Source organism: Haliotis cracherodii, unplaced genomic scaffold (assembly GCF_022045235.1).
Source record: "Haliotis cracherodii isolate W230 unplaced genomic scaffold, xgHalCrac1.p SCAF_17, whole genome shotgun sequence".
NCBI classification, from domain to species: domain Eukaryota; kingdom Metazoa; phylum Mollusca; class Gastropoda; order Lepetellida; family Haliotidae; genus Haliotis; species Haliotis cracherodii.
The window spans coordinates 16,555,860-16,574,941 of NW_027266272.1; positions in this window are offsets into that span (position 1 = coordinate 16,555,860).

Sequence of the window (19,082 nt, forward strand, 5' to 3'; positions counted from 1 at the left end):
GCAATGAAATACACAAGTACTGTTATTGTTAAAATTTTCCCATCTGCACTTTACATTTCAACTGTCGGGCAAAAGAACGTCCACACCTATGTTTGATGGTGGATAAAAACAAACAAACAAATAACTTGTTTTTTGGTCCCTTTTTGTTTGTTTGCAGTGTTTCGGCGAATGTTTAAGCCTAGTAACATTTTGATAAGGTTTTTAATTTTCTTCTATGAAATTAAAGTTTCAAGTGGATACTTTCTTTTGACCGTCAGTCTGGTTTGGTCACTGTTCTGTCTCTCCAACATGAGCTATCTAGTCATATGAGATTTTGTTTAATGAACTTGGCTACTGGTCGTCAACGGGCGTATAAGAGGTTAGATATGTTAATTAAAATGAATCCCACATGGTTGTTAGTGCATCGTCTCCGGTGTCATGAGATTTAATCTACATTAGTTGCTCAGCAAATATTGAAATAATGCGAAATGAACTATACACCACTTTCGAGTGGAGTCTTTCCTGAAGAATGTGGATTTAATGCTTTGTGCCTCAAGCCAGGGTTTATTGTTTGGGGCGCACCGTTTAATATTTTGGGGCTGGGGGTCGGGGGACGAGTTGGCGTCTACAGAGAAATTATCTCTTCTGTCTTAAAGGAAGAACCGAATGATGTTGTTATTTTCACACATAAACGTTCAAATGTTCGAGGACCATGGGGGTTTCAAGAGTGTCCTGGGGTAATTATTTGTTTCTGATGTTTATTAAATTTGAGATACAATTTTGTCTTTCAACTGTTTAAAGCAACATACTATTAAAATAACACACAAATCCAGGCCCCATGGAATATTACAACTCTTTTCAATTGAACTGATCCTTTCGACTAATATTTACGACGCGTTATACTTAGAATACAGATTCTTTTTCACAGACAATTACAGATATTTTAAACTGACGATTGCGACTCTTTTTGACTGACGATAACGGCTCTACTTGACTGACAGACGGTTACGACCCTTTTTGACTGGCGATGACTCTATTTGACTGATAGACGTTTACGACTCTTTTTAACAAATAGCTGGTTACGACTCTTTTTGATTGATAGACGTTTACGACTCGTTTTTGAAAAGGTTAATTATTTCACCAGGAATATTCAGATTCTTTTGAAATCTATTCTGTTGTTGAATGTAGATATCTGCACACACACTCACACACACACACACGCACACACACACACACACACACACACACACACGCACACACACACACACACACAAACACATTCTCACACTCATTCTTTCACACACACACACATATTCTCACACACACACACACACACACACACACACACACACACACACACACACACACACACACACACAGACACACACACACACACACACACACACACACTTGCCTACGTCGAATATAAGTACATACACACATGGAATCTGTTTCGGCAGATAATCGAGATTTATAATTATTCTCTGGCATTGACGTTTTATATTCTATTTTAAGGTTATTTTTGTATCATATTTAACAAATTATCATCGAGATATATCGATATATAGGCGAACCGTTGTCATTCGTAAAGTAAAGTCTGGTGTCAATGGACAATGCATCTCATTATCGCCATGGTGTATCCACACACTCACACATTACGCACACACACACTTGATAAAATACAAATTAAGTCGCCAACTGCGGCCTTGGACATACACAATGTACACCAGATACAGCGGAGAGAGGCAATAAAGGGCAGCAACCCAAGAGCACGATAGGTACGGTGGTGGAAGCATCATGACCTCAGCTGTTCTAAGCTGACAACAGGACGACTCTGGTGATCGTGCAAGGGAACAGAACATGTCAACGATATGTGGACCAAATGTTTCCGACCAGTGGTCATCCCATTTGCCGAGTGCGTAGGTCACAACTGAGTTCCAGGATGACAACGCACATCCTCACAGAGCTCGTGTTGCAGTGGACTGTCTGAGGCAGCAAGGTGTCACAACATTGTTTTGGCCAGCCAGATCTCCAGACACCGACTGAACCCCCTTGGAATGTTATGGGCCGTGAATGTTCACAACCGAACTCAGCGTTCTCAGAATCTACGACAGCTTGGGCAGACCTTACAAGAAGATAGGTCAAGGATACCAGGGGAGATAATCCGGCGTTTGGTATCCAGTATCCCCAGGAGATGTGCCTACACCGATGCTCAAGGAGCTTGTATCAAATATTGAGTGTCCTGTGAAGAGCGTATTCCACAACGTCAATTCTTTACATATCATTACTGAAGAAATTGGGGGGTTCCCTTAAATATTATTCCTAGTATATTTCCGACACTATTTGTCTTATTTTTACCGTGGTTAAAAGACGAAATTTGGGGTCAAGCTAAACGTGTTACCATGGTTTCCCTGTAACAAATATTATCAAAGTAAATGTACAATTTTCTAATTCAGTCTTCCCTTTGTATTGTTTGATTGGTTAGGAAATTGGCACTTCCAGAAAGATGCACTTTCCATAGGGTTACAAAATCCTGGCATCGGTATCCATTTCGCTGAGACGAATGGCACGCTTCTCTTCAATTTGGGGATTATGAAAGAAATATAGACCTCTGCGGTTAGACCGAATATAGTTTTACGCCGCTCTTAGCAATATTCCAGCAATATCACGGCAGGGGGCACAAGAAATGGGCTTGTACCCATGTGGGGAATGGAAAACGGGCGACCGCTTTTACCACTAGGCCACCCCACCGCCCTTCTGCAGTTAGAAGCTTATTTATGCATAGGTAAAGGATGACACTGCTACAGTCTCGTGATCAGACCTCATTGGTCCATAGGTATGGAAGACGACACCGCTGCAGTTTTAAGAGACGCCATTGATGAATTAGCAGAGGACGACACTGCTACAATATCTAGTATCTAGTTACATCATTGGTGAATGCCAATAGGACGACAATGCTACACTTAAAAATGACGTTGTTGATGCATAGCCAGATGACATCTCCACTGCATGAGACGTTGTGACAATGTCCTTGTTTTCAACAGCATTCAAAATGTCGCACTCGAAATGATGTCATCAGGGCACTGATGCTGTTGCAAAACGCCGTTATGACTTTATGACCTTACTTGTCTAACAAAGTAAGACCGACATTAAAATGGAATCCTGAGATTAATTCTTACATGAATAAGCTATCTGATACATGGCATGATCCACTGCTGTACGAAGGCTTATTCACATGAAATATTCTATTTCAACACGCCCTTAGGTCTCAGCGTAATTGCTTCTGTCTTTGTGGTTCCAATGACCACAAGCTCGAACACTCGTGTCGAATGTTCATGGCTGAATGCCTCAATATGTCGCTGTATGTCAGCAGCGTGTTGATGTCCCAAGTGAGCTAGTTGTCATGGAAAAAGATCTTACGACCATAGGCAATGAGTTGCGTCATTTGGGCACGCCAGAAACATATGCTCCTTGGTTCGAAACCCAGTGATCCCCGATTAATGTTTCCAGGTTTGTCAGTTCCATACTCGTGCTCGTGGGTTCACCGAAGTGGTATCACTTTGGGCTTTCCTCCCACATTAAGCTGGCACGCCGTAACATAACTGGAATACAGTAAACTACGGTTATAACGAACACGCTTATAACGAACTGACGGATATAACGAACTAACTTTTTAGTCCCGACTATTTGGTGTAGTTATGCTGTATATATGCTTATAACGAACTACGGTTATAACGAACTACAAATAGTTGTCCCTTTGAGTTCGTTATAACCGTACTTTACTGTACTGTTAAAAGCGGCGTTAAACATAACCCACTCACTGACTTCAACAATGTCTCTTCAATTTTCTCCTCAACCCACATTCACTATCCATTCTTCCTTGGAATATAACGTTCACACATTGATACATCGTAGAGCCTTGAGTATTCAAGGGTTGGATTATAGAGGATCACAAATATCCATTTAGTATTGTTTATTTATTAACGCCCATGTACAAACTGCAAGTGTAACGTGGGGGGCGGAATACGAATTTGAATTAAAGAAACACTTCCACATAATGTTTTATACAATATAAAGTACGAATATATGATACAGAATACTGATATTTGGGTTTGTCCGTGGCCAAGGCTGTACCTTGCAGTGAAACCTGATCACGTTTTCCAGTAGACTGATGACGTTGACATTCTATATACTTAAACAGGGGGAGATAATTCCGTTTCCACGATTCTATAACCCGAAAGTGTTAATCCTTGGTTTCGTTAGGATGCACTGTGTTGCCTGTTGTTCCAACAAACATCGGCCCCTGACAACCAATGCAAGGAAATGGGGTACTTCCTTACAGGCATGTAATTATATTTGGAATTCGCCCGTCAGTTCTAAAATATGTGTGACTGACACGAATAACCAGGAGCAGGCGTTACAAGACACGTCGCTACTTCTATACCTGCTATTCAATAGAATCGAAGAATATAGACTCCTTTGATCGTACGAAACGTCTGAGTTTTTGACATCAAATATCGTTGGCATTTGTCATCCGTCAGCCATATGTTTTACGTGTTTCAAATCTGAGTGAATGAAACAAATAAGTGCACTAAGATATTATTACGCGGTGAAGTGGCGCTCGCATCTGATGTCAAGATCAGGAGCGTGTTGGTGTAATTTGATGACCTCAGACTGACATTGACTTTGAGTATTTCTTGAAAGTAACGGGAGACCCCAGGCTTGAAACTTGATTTCATTAGCAGCAATGTTAACGAGAGAAAGCCAACGCATGACGGGAAAAGACAGAAAAGGACGGAGGAAAACGGAGAATGAACGATGAATTTGGAGAGCAGACACAAGAGAAATGACGTAGATATGCCATAAATGTAAAAGTGAAATTGAAGGGAAGGAAGAGAGATATATGTATGATAATAAGAAATGAGGTGCGAAGGGAGGGATACGAGACGTTTTGATAGGAGGAAATGTAGGGAGAAGTGGAGAGAGAGAGAGAGACAGAGAGAGAGAGGGGGAGAGAAATTAAAGCGTCAAAAATCTTTCCACGTCCATAAGTAATCGTTGCCAAAAACAGAATCACTTGAAACCACTCCGACGATATCATGGGCATGTGTTTATGAATCTCAAATAATGATACCAGGTGTCCGCGAAAATGTAGGTGGCACCCATCACAAATACATGCACAGGCAAATCAATTGTTCACCTGAAAACATCACGTGACAATATATTACAAGTCGAAATAGGGAATTGCATCGGACATCATTTTGTCAATGATGCATCATATTTGGAAATGTCCTCAACATATATACCATAAACCTTTGTGAAAGCTTAATTGAGGCCTGGGACGATTGTACTTCAAAAGTTCTGAAATGACACCAAGAGCTGGAGCTGCAGGAATATTGCTCCTTGAATCTTGTCATACATTATTGTGGAGAGGGGGTTTCTTTGTCACTCTGACTCTGTAAGCATAGATTATCTAATTATGAAACAGATGCTGCGGTCCCACTCGTCTCCTTTATGTCTGGTTTAGGATGGTAAGTCAGTGGAAGGGAAAAGGCTTTTTGGTGGTTATTGAACGATATCAGATCATCGATATACCCGACCCGTAAGTCAAACTTCTAGGCGAAATTATCTTGTTTTTAACTTTGTCAATCCGAACGGAAATTCCGATTTATATGCATATCGAAACAGATCAGCAAGAAGGGGAGCACAACTAGTGCCCATGGTGATGCTTATTTCTTGCCTAAATGTCTTACTCGCCAATTTTACATAGATGTTATCATAGAGTAAGTCTCGCATTTCTCACATTGTTTTCTCATTAAACTTTCATTTTTGACAAATTTCCCCGAACCTCTGAAGATATGTAACTGTTCTTATGGTCACCATAAAAGGACCATGGATCAAGGAATAAAGTGCTTCCTAAAGTTTGTCATGTGGGATAGCGATGTTGCAAAAGTTGAAAAATCAAATCGTTTCTGAGATTGTAAAATGTCAAGCAAATCCTTTGAGTTTTTGAGAATACGCATTGTCTCAAATACTTTCTGTGAAAGCAAAGAAGACAGACAGACAGACAGGCGGACGGACGGGCGGAGTAAACTTACTGAGAGGCAACAGACGGAGGTAATCTAAGTGTTTGGTCTAGGGAGTATATAAAAGTATCTAAGAAAAGTCCAATGACCGTATCAACTGTGACATCAACATTCGATTACAGTAAACTACGTTTATAACGAACACGCTTATAACGAACTGACGGATATAACGAACCTACTTTTTTGTCCCGGCTATTTGCTGTCGTTATGCTGTATATGCTTATAACGAACTACGGTTATAACGAACTAAAATAAGGGGTCCCTATGAGTTCGTTATAACCGTAGTTTACTGTACTTGACACGGGGCTTCTTTTCTTCTTCATCACTGAATGAGATCCTATCAGAATAAAATCTAATCAAATATAGGACTATATACGTATGTACCAGAAATCAAATATTGTTTATTTGGCATCAATATTTAATATACTGAAATCACTAAGCACAGGGCTGCTGTTTCAGATTTGGAATATTTATTTCTTCCAAATGAAATTAGAAGAAGAATCATATGAGTACGACATAGGAGGACTGGCACAGGCAGATCCCAAACAAGGGAGATATAATTATCCCACAGAAGCCATCAGGATAACGATAATGATATCAATAATGGGATTTGTAATCTTATACTCTCCTTATTGACATTATTTATGACAGTTCATACACAACACAATACCGATTTGCTTTGATTTCATCAAGTATAAATTCAGATTCCAGATATATGTACTAGTACGTGTTGCAAGAAGTCATATATATGACAAATCTTCTCATAAGTGTTATGAGAACTAATCCATAACGAATGTAAAAGTTTTTACTAGTTTTAATCTGTAAATATTAAATTTTGAAAGGAGAGTTAATGTGTCTACCTGTTAGTGGTCATATCGAATACCTGTAAGCAGGGAGAGGTATATACCTAGAAGTGCGTTATTAAATATATAATATATTAATTTGTTTAATAACGCACTCCTGGGTATGTAACTCTCCCTGCTTACAGGTATTTGATATGACCACTAAGAGGTAGACACATTGATACATAAATATATATAATTTTCTCAGGTAAGAAGCATACGACGACACGTGGACATGTTTGAAATCCATATCATTTAAATGCAGTTTAATCTCTCATTCATGATCTAGCTGTGATGAGAAAGAAGTGAAACACAGACCCACGTTATCTAGCTGTGATGAGAAAGAAGTCAAACACAGAAATAAGCTAAGTAGCTGTGATGAGAAAGAAGTCAAACTCAGACCCACGTTATCTAGCTGTGATGAGAAAGAAGCCAAACACAGAAATAAGCTATGTAGCTGTGATGAGAAAGAAGTCAAACACAGACCCATGCTAAGTAGCTGTGATGAGAAAGAAGTCGATAGCAGGCCGAAGTTATCTAGCTGTGATGAGAAAGAAGTCAAACTCAGACCCAAGTTCTCTAGCTGTGATGAGAAGGAAGTCAAACACAGAAATAAGCTATGTAGCTGTGATGAGAAAGAAGTTAAACACAGACCCAAGATATCTAGCTGTGATGAGAAAGAAGTCAAAAACAGACCCAAGCTAAATATCTTGAGGAAAGGAAGTACAAGAATTGTTAACTCGGTTGATGAGGACAGTATCGACATACAGACAGACAGTAGAGTTACAAGCCAAAATACAACAACCTGTAGTCCGCAATTGTACAGCCACAATATGCCATCTTGTAGTCAGCAGTAGTCGACAATATCCAAGTTGAAATACCATAGCCTGTTAGTCAGAAATATTAAAGCTAAAATACGGCGGCCTGTAGTCGGAATATTAAAATACGATCGTCATATAACATGCTTTATTTTGTTGACGAACACGCTGTATCCATCGAACGCATTAACCACTGAGCTACCCAGCAGTTCGACACCGAAGACGTTTGGAATGTGAAATTGATGAAGACAGAGTATATATATGAGACATCCGTTAAGGTGGGATACGTACTAACGCACTGACACATGATGCTCATTTCCATAATGAGTTCTCTGTCGTGTGAATAATAATACCGTGTCGTGTACCCGTGCACTGTCGTATCATTTTGAAGTCATAACTCGGATTTCTGATTGCTTCTCATAACACTGATTAACTTTTTTATACATTTAATTACTGTGAAAATATAGAGCATTTCGGTTGTAGAGATCCAATTTTATCATATACACTGGATGAATTACGCTACAGCACATCACAAAAGGAGAATCAGGTCATCCAACAGAAAAAAGGTTTAACATAATACTATTTGGGGGAATCTCATCTATATTGGTTTTGAGCGATTTTTATATATGTACTCGGATAATAATGGCATCATGCTGCAGTTTGATATGGATACAATACTCAGACACACTATACTTGCTGTATCCCTTTAACGCGGAACCTGGTCCAGGTAACAACACGCACCATCTTATAAGGTCTTTTGGTAAGACGAGGCCAGTGGATCGAATCACCGACCTTCCGCGCTCCAGCTCTTGGAAATAAGGCAAAGTAGACATGGCCTTTTGTGACGTTGTAGACAAACCAACAGTGGTAGGACAGCAGCCGAAGCAGTCGGACCAACGTACCACCGGCAGATAACGCTATGATATTCAGCCACCTTGTCCGTCATCTCCACATAGGACGTTTATATTGGGAAGGCTTCATGGGCCAGTGGGGATTCAGTACTTATGCATCGTAGTTGAGATATGTTCACGTGATTGCAGCAAATGCGGTGTTTCTGAAACAAATCAGAATGATTTAATTATATGTTTGGAGAATGATAATTTTAAATATAATTTAAGGCACATTTGAATATGTTACATAGTTTTATTGTCTTTATTGTTGGTGCCCCATATGCCAAAATATTTGTTGAAAACAATTGTAGATTTGGTTTACCATGTGGAAAGACTTTTAACATTACGTTTACGGTTTTGTATATATGGCATTTTTAATGACAGTGGGCTAATATGGTGACCTAATATATCATTGCTGCCACGTCTTCGAAACTTTTATCACTTTATCACATTGTATTTCGAACATTATTTTTCCTAAATAATCTCAGCAAGCTTTTGGTTTTGGCTTTATGAAACAGGCATATAAGCTTCACCATGTCAAGAATGCTAAGTATTGGTATTGGTATTGGTATTTAGGAGAGCATCATTGGCTGGTATGAAGGTGTTGTTTTGCTTATTATGTAGAACTCCTCTTCGCTTAACGTTTCAAACTGAAATAATTTTGTCTTACCGTTAATTTTAATTGGAATACTACACCGACATATTCTGAATATGTCCACATCTAGCCTGAAGGAGCTTGTCAAATTCTAGCATTATCCAACATGATATTCACGTCTACTTTGTGCGTACATTGTCATGACATTTGTACGTATTACATATGAAATCAGTCTCTACTATAATTATCATAATCATAACCATAATTAATAAATAATCATAACCCATGCTCTGTGTGTGTGTATGTGTATGTGTGTGTGTGTGTGTGTGTGTGTGTTTGTGTGCGTGCGTGCGTGCGTGTCAGTGTGTGTGTGTGTGTGATTGTCTCTCTTTTTGAGTGTGTATGTCTGCAGATATCCACATTCAACAATTTATATCTTTCAAAAGAATCTGAATATTTCTGGTGAAATGATGAACTACCCTTTTGTTGACCTAGTGTTGAAGTGTGCCATTACATTTAATTCAGTACAGTTTAATTCAATTTATTTATAGTTCATGGAATGTACCCACTCACTCACTCACCAGTTGACGCGCCACGTTTACAAATGCCTTGTCCCCAATGCACTCTGTACTCAGGACGAATGTAATTTCAAGCTAATGAACTTTCAAAGCAACATCCCACGAGACGTTACATTGTCACAACGTTGTAAGGCTTCAAAGTCTAGTCCGTGTCCTTTCAACAATGTACCTACGTGTAGGGTGTTATTTCGGAAGTTCAGCAGCCCAGGAAGAGAAAGCATATGCACAGCCCTGTCTCATGTTTCTGTGTTTAATCATATTCGTTATAGCACTCACCCAATATAGGCTGCTCGGCAAAAGAAAGTTTGCACTTGAATAGTCACACTTCTGGTGTTTAAGAATTCTATACTGGTAATGGGCTTCACGCAGTCTCCCCATGTAGGGAATCGAACTCGTGTCTTCGGCGTGACGAGCGAACGCTTTAAACACTAGACTACCCCACCGCCCCGTCATTTAAGGAATTGATACCTGTGTTAGTAAACTATAGAATTCACAAAAATTAATTATCTTCATCATCTTTGTTATGCTTCGGAAATGTTTCCGAAAGCATTTCCCACTGGGGAGTTCGTATCAACAGTGATAACATCATGGCGCGTGTTGACCTTATCAACATAACAGTGTTGTCATTTATGACATTCATTCAGTGTTTCTGTTAATGTCGTATTTGGATATCACAACTGTATGTAGCTGCCTGTATGGAGGACGACTTGACCAATGTTAACATTCCGTTAACATGTTCATATCCATTAATATATTTACGGTATCCATGCTGGCTTGCATAGCACAAACTCAAAATCTGATCTTGTCAACACACATGATGCAATAGACAAATCTGGCCAATACAAATAATGCAATGGACAAATTTGGCCAACACACATGATGCAATGGACAAATCTGGTCAACACACATGATGCAATGTACAAATAAGGTCAACACAAATGAGGCAATGGACAAATCAGGTCAACACATATGATGCAATGGACAAATCAGGTAATCACACATGATACAATCAGGTCAACACACATGAGGCAATGGGAAAATCTGGTCAACGCACATGATGCAATAGACAAATATGGCCAACACACATGGTGCAATGGACACATCAGGTCAACACAAATGATGCAATGGACAAATCAGGTCAACACACATGATGCAATGGGAAAATCTGGTCAACGCACATGATGCAATTGACAAATCAGGTCAACACACATGATGCAATAGACAAATATGGCCAACACACATGATGCAATGTACAAATCAGGTCAACACAAATGAGGCAATGAACAAATCAGGTCAACACATATGATGCAATGGACAAATCAGGTAATCACACATGATACAATCAGGTCAACACACATGAGGCAATGGGAAAATTTGGTCAACGCACATGAAGCAATTTACAAATCAGGTCAACACAAATGATGCAATGTACAAATCAGGTCAACACACATGATGCAATAGACAAATCTGGCCAATACAAATAATGCAATGGACAAATTTGGCCAACACACATGATGCAATGGACAAATCTGGTCAACACACATGATGCAATATACAAATAAGGTCAACACAAATGAGGCAATGGACAAATCAGGTCAACACATATGATGCAATGGACAAATCAGGTAATCACACATGATACAATCAGGTCAACACACATGAGGCAATGGGAAAATCTGGTCAACGCACATGATGCAATGTACAAATCAGGTCAACACAAATGATGCAATGTACAAATTAGGTCAACACAAATGATGCAATGGACACATCAGGTCAACACAAATGAGGCAATGAACAAATCAGGTAATCACACAGGATGCAATGGGAAAATCTGGTAAACGCACATGATGCAATTGACAAATCAGGTCAACGCACATGGTGCAATAGACAAATATGGCCAACTCACATGATGCAATGGGAAAATCTGGTCAACGCACATGATGCAACAGACAAATATGGCCAACACACATGGTGCAATGGACACATCAGGTCAACACAAATGATGCAATGGACAAATCAGGTCAAAACACATGATGCAATGTTCAAATCAGGTCAACACAAATGATGCAACAGACAAATATGGCCAACACACATGGTGCAATGAACAAATCAGGTCAACACATATGATGCAATGGACAAATCAGGTCAAAACACATGATGCAATGTACAAATCAGGTCAACACAAATGATGCAATGGACAAATCAGGTCAACACACATGATGCAATGGACAATTCTGGTCAATGCACATGATGCAATGGACAAATCAGGTCAAAACACATGATGCAATGTACAAATCAGGTCAACACAAATGATGCAATGGACAAATCAGGTCAACACACAAGATGCAATGGACAATTCTGGTCAATGCACATGATGCAATAGATAAATATGGCCAACACAAATGATGCAATGGACAAATCAGGTCAACACACATGATGCAATGGACTGTCCTACTATCGTTTGTATTTCCCAATAAGATGAACATGTACAAAGTAATCACAATGTTATGTTCTAACAACTTCTATATTTACTGTACAGGCGACGTTTCGGTATAGATCATTATACCGTTGTCAAGCAAGGGTCTATACCGAAACAGCACCTTAATTGGTCACTGCCGACTTAATTGACTGTCTGTGCATCTTGTCATTATCTTGTCAAAGTGTAGGTTTAGCTACTCTCCCTTTTCTATTACTGTTACACAGTTGCTTAGCTAATCGGCTTGCAATGTTGCTCTGATTGAATTAATCAGTGACCATTTTCAGTGTAAATTGGGTACTTGATCCTTTAGACCCGTGAAGATTCCGGGATAGAATATGTCTTCAGCAACCCATGCTTGCCGTAAAAGGTGACTATGCTTGTCTTAAAAGGCGACTAACGGGATCGGGTGGTCAGACTCGCTGACTTGGTTGATGCATGTCATCGATCCCAAATGCGTGGATTGATGCTCATGATATCCTGCCTTTCGTACCCTCCAGTGTGTACCTAGTCTATAGTTTGATAGCACTGCTGGTTTTCTGTGGAAGGCCTGTTTGGGTACCCTTCTTTCTTTCACACCTGCCTTTCGTCCCCTCCAGTGTGTACCTATTCTATAGTTTGATAGCTCTGCTGGTTTTCTGTGGAAGGCCTGTTTGGGTACTTACCTTTCTGTGGCACATTTGTACACAAGAACACATGTATACATTCCGTGTCTTCTGACACACATTCCAAATTCCCTGTACATAGTGTTCGACACACATTCGTTTCTTTTATATCACGTCTTTTCGTGGTTATTAAAACATTTTCTCTTGCACACTGAAATCGGTCAAACTGGAGCCCGACAACGAACGATTAAGTCACGTGTGTAAACAGTTCCAATAGTTCCTTGATCAAGTTAATTCTTCCAGTCCCAGTCCCCAAAGTCGGTTCCTAACACCCGGAGGATCACAAAGTGCTGCTGGGTCGTAGATCGTTGCTCATACTGCACACATGTTATGTGTAAAGCCGTGTTTGATAAACTACAGGTAGCTGTGGTATTGATAGAATAATGCTGACTGTTGCATCAAACAGCATTTACTCCCTCATTTTGTGCCTCCTTTCAAAACGATTGTGCCTTTCTGTATGGATTCCATTGCATCTCTCTCTCTCTCTCTCTCTCTCTCTCTCTCTCTCTCTCTCTCTCTCACACACACACACACACACACACACACACACACACACACGTATTTTACTCCAGTCAACACGACATGATGAACAATGGTCTGAAACACGTTGCATACTAAACAATGCGTCCATAAAAGGTTACCAGTAACGACACGGGTATACATAAGCACGAAGCACATACTTTTCATGCAATTGTGTGAGTGTCGAGTACTACCGACAGGGCAGGACATGCTTACCCGTTTCACTGATTATCAGTGTTACATTCCTATAATTGTCACTGCTATTTTGCTTTTTAACGCCCAATGGAATCTGTTTCGTTGGAAAATCGAGACGTGTATTTTTGCATTGACATTGTAATGCATTCTTGAACACTAGACTCTGCTGCAACCGTCATTGTGTCGTAGGAATGTCTATTTTTATAACACGCGTTGTCTCAACTGGTGGAATATCAACAATAAAATGTTTGTAAATTCTTCCAAATCTAAAATTGTACATTTTCAGGCTGGATATGGTGGACAGTTACAGCCATTTATGTCTATGTACCAGACACCTTGACTACCATTGCATGGGAAAGACCAGACGTCAGGTCTACTCTTGTCATATCGACGTACGAATTCAACCTCTCAGGAGGCATACAACACAGAACTCAAGACGATATATGATTCAATGGTCTAGTTTGATTGGTTTGTTTTTTTAACGCCGCACTCAGCAATATTCCAACTATGTGACGGCGGTCTGTAAATAAACAAGTCTGGACCAGACAATCCAGTGATTGACATCATGAGCATCGATCAACGCAATTTGGATCGATGACATGCATCAACCAAGTCAGCGAGCCTGACCACCCGATCCCGTTAGTCGCCTTTTACGACAAGCATAGTCACCTTTTACTGCAAGCATGGGTTGCTGAAGACCTATTCTACCCCGGATCTTCACGGGTTACAATCAATCTGATGCTATGTCACTGGACAAGGCCGCATTATAAGTCCAACATTGTTTAACATCATGATCAACTCTACCCTACCCAAACTTCTCAATTCGCTGATGACGGAGCAATATCGGTAAAGCACAGGGATATTTCATAAATCAGAAAATAACTCCAGTCAGCCCTGGGCCCACTTGCACAAAGCGATCTTAGCGCTTAGATGATCGTAACGCCCATACTTTAACAAAGGCTTACAATAGTCGTAGTGCCAAGATCGCTTTGTGCAAGGGGGCCCAGGACGGAGTAGATCAATGGTGCAATAAATAGGGGTTCACCCTTTCAAGTGAAGAAACTGTGGGAGTTCTATTCAAACGCAGGGGTAAAGATGCTGTGATACCCCGTCTCTCCATAAAAGGCAAAGCAATCAAATTCGACAAGTCCGCAATATTTCTGGGGATGATAGTAGATCAGCACCTCACATGGAGCAAACATATAGAATATGTGGAAGACCTGGAAGTATTAATTGCAATTTCAGGCACATCTTGGGGCACCTCGACGGACACTAAGCTGGATCTCAACATATCACTTATCAGATACAAAATAGACTATGGTTGTGAGGCCTTTCATAGAGCCGCCTCGATAGGATACAATACAAAGCTCTAATGCGAGCCACAGGTGCAGCAACAGGCACTTCACTAGAAGCACTACAAGCAGAAACGGGAGAACTCCTATTGAAACTAAGAAGGGAGCAGGCAGTATTATCGTTCTGGGGACGAACATCAAACCCTTTAGTAAAAACGATATGGCAAGGCAAAAATCCATCACTAAAGCCATCTGGGATATTACAATGAGAACTCATCCGAAGTCACAATTTGGATGACATTCAGCCATCAGAAAGTCACTACAAAGGGTAAATACCTTTTCACCAGATCTTCTGTTCCCCGATAACAGTGCCGTTCGTCTGAGTCTTCACCTGGATGAAGACTTGGGAACCTGATGGCAATCACTGGATTGTCTGGTCCAGACTCGATTATTTACAGACCGCCGTCACATAGCTGCAATATTGCTGAGTGAAGCGTTAAATAACAACAGACAGTCCTCCCAAGTAGCCAGTAATTATGGAAAGTTCTCTACCCTGTCAAAGCTCAGTCATGTTATAGTATTCTATACAAGCACACAAACACATTGAGCTTGTTATTAGTACTTTTGGTTTGATGTTTTTGCGTTACGTTTACTTACATAAAGACTTATACTATCTGCTTACCTTTTTATACAGTGTTGTCAACCGCTTCGACTGACGCCGGGGCGGTCGGGTAGCCTAGTGGTTAAAGCGTTCGCTCGTCACGCCGAAGACCCGGGTTCGAATCGACATGGGTTACTGTTATTTTGGTACAATGTGTGAAGCCCATTTCTGGTGTCCTCCGCCGTGATATTGCTGGAATATTGCTAAAAGCGGCGTAAAACCAAACTCACTCACTCACACTCGACTGACGCCAACTCCTGGCTTTGGGGTCCATCTTGTATTCACTGGGGATTTGGCCCGTGTGATGCACCTTACATGTTGCATCTTGCCTTTTTTTGATGTCCTGTTGTTTTTTCCTTTTCTTTTTGAACACGTACTGTAAATCTATTTAGCAAAATACTGCTTTAACGACATGTCTTGCTATAAGTATCATTAATTTCTTTGTTATTTTTTATTATCATTAATGTTTAAGTACTCATTGCCTTCATAATTAATTGAATTTTTATATAAATGATATACTCAATTATATTTACCTCCTCTCCTGAATCGCTGTTATCGGCCTGTTTCACTTTTACAAGGCTGGTGCCTATTATCCTTTAATCATCAGTTTTTATACTCTTTTTTTCGGGTTGTTTAAAATCACCGAACCAATGACAAGCGTTTACCTGACATGACAATGTGTCAACGTAAAATTCATACATTTTTCAATGTTATTCTGTCCCTAACGTGTTTCCATACTATGTGTTTACTATCTTCCATTTTCAGGTTTTTTTCCCGATTGTCATCGTCGGTTTTGAGTGGCTGACGTAGTACAAACACATTCAGGAGTATGTAGTCCGTTGCTGGTTGCGTGCCTTCGTGGTCTTTTCACTCGCGTTTGTGCCCCACACGACTGCCTGAAAGTCTTGGGGCATGTTGGGTATGTATATTTGTGAATATCTACATCCTTCAACGAAGTGTTTTTTTGTTGGTTTTTTATTTATTTTTATGGATGGTTAATGACAGTCGATGTGCTGATGAGGTATCGCACATGCGGTATTTGGGGGTTCCGCTCACCAAACCGAAGACGTTCTCGTATAGCCCAATTGGGCTATCCTCACATGGCCCGATTGGGCGATTATGGCCCGAATGGGCTTTAAGCCTGTTTCGTCGGTTTCCCCAACCTGCGAACTATAGCTGCAATCTTATTAAAATCAGACCTTAGTTCTCGCTACCGCTAAACAAAGATCTGAGGACATCCCATTACGGGTCACGTCAGACCGACCTTGAGCGAACTTTGACCGACCAATGGAATGACCAATCAGAAGGCAGCTTTCTCGTGCTTTACGGCACTAATTTTGACAAATTCTCCATTACAAATTTGAAACCCGAACAGAATAACATTCTGGAATGGCTAATAGATGGTCTAGATTGTATGAATACAGTCGTTAAACCCGTAACTATCGTTCGGAGTTCAAGTTTTCGAGGCTGCATGATCAGAAATCACATTCCGACTGTCACTAATGGGATGTCCTCAGATCTTTGTTTAGCGGTAGCGAGAACTGAGGTCTGATTTTAATGAGATTGACTGTGGCTGCTACCGCTCATTGTCGAAGTTTCACATAAGCCATTTATTTCATCTGCCAGTCCCACACCCAATGCCTGCTGGAAGGTCCCTCGATAGCAACTTCCTCTGTAAGTGTTCAGGCTTGATCACACAAATGAATCTGTCCCTTAGACTTTCCTACAAGTTCTCCCAAACAAAATTCGAGAGACTGCCATTTTCGTCAGATAAGCAGTAGGCCAGTAATTGATCGTACTGGCTGCTGCTGGAACCTGAATCGTTCTGCAGTTACAAGTCTTTCAGGAGCAAAATGTCTTTTTTATAATTTTTAATTAATTTTTAATTTTTTTGAATTCCGTTCCGATAACACAAATGCATTCATCCCTTGGTTCCTCGTATTTTCGTGACTGTGCCGTTCGATCACACCAAGTACCACTGATAATCACCCGTTCAAAAGTTCTGTAACTTCAATTCCTGAAAGATCCTCATCGCCAATGTTATATCCGTCGTCTTACAAGTCTTTAGCAGGTTCAAATGTTTAAACAGGAATGTTACAGTCATGCATAGCACTTGAGATGGCTCAAACTTCTCCCCATATTCGGTATCCGATTCTTTAATATCTCCTTCAAACTACTCCCCCTGTTCTATAGACCCGTGAAGATCCTGGGTAGAATAGGTCTTCAGCAACCCAAGCTTGCCGTAAAAGGGGACTATGGTTGTCGTAAGAGGCGACTAACGGAATCGGGTGGTCAGACGCGCTGACTTGGTTGATGCATGTCATCGTATCCCAATTGCGTGGATCGAGTCTCATGCTCTTAGTCAGTGGATTGTCTGGTCCAGACTCGATTATTTACAGACCGCCGTCATATAGCTTGAATATTGCTGAGCGCGGCGTTAAACAACAAACCAACCCTGTTCTATATCAGATTCTTGAGGATCACCCCAAACTAATCCCACTTTTCTACCTCCATATGTGTTACTTGCAGGTTAAGACTACTTTGCCTATACTATATCCCATTGTTTAGTATCAGGCTCAGATTTCTCCCCCTACTTATATCCGATACTACACTAAGAGGAGTGAATGAGTGAGTTTGGTTTCACGCCGCTTTTAGCAATATTCCAGCAATATCACGGCGGGGGGACACCAGAAATGGGCTTCACACATTGTACCCATGTCGGGATTCGAACCCGGGTCTTCGGCGTGACGAGCGAACGCTTTAACCACTAGACTACCCGACTGCGTCAATATCACATCATATCCAGCCATTATGTCAGAAAATAACGTTGCTGATGTGTAACAGTATTTAAAAAGTCTGAATGAAATGACCTGATAATGTCCTTCAAATTTATCACATACAATCTCATTATGCAGAAAAACTGGTAATTTCACAATGGGGTGCTGTATCATCGAAAATATATTATTTGTGTACGACATTCACAGACTGTTGCACAATTACTGTCAAACATTTGTATTCTTCAAAACAATTGGGGGGAGTCATTTGAGCCTCCTACACCGGCGAGCACCCAACAGAGTTATCTCCCTTACACCTCCCTCCCTTGCCTGCACAGCAACTATGCCACAAGTATGCATTACACAGTCATATGACAAGGGTAAAAAAATGGAACTGCATCAGTTGTGTAAATAAAGCCAACCACGCCCCTTAAAGCAGAGACTAGTGTACGATTCGGATTATCTCATGACTGTCTGTTTATGAATCCTGTGCTCTAATTTTAAATATAAGAATACTTGAGAAGTGTAAATATTACTAAACTTAGGACGTCATTATCATAGTTTCGATGCTGCTGATATGATCTTTCCTTTAATAAAGGTAATGGTAACAACATTGAATATAAATATAAATAATGTAACAGTAAAAATGTTGAAGAATATCATGTACTGTTTATATGTGATCATTACAAAGACCATATATTAGACAAATATA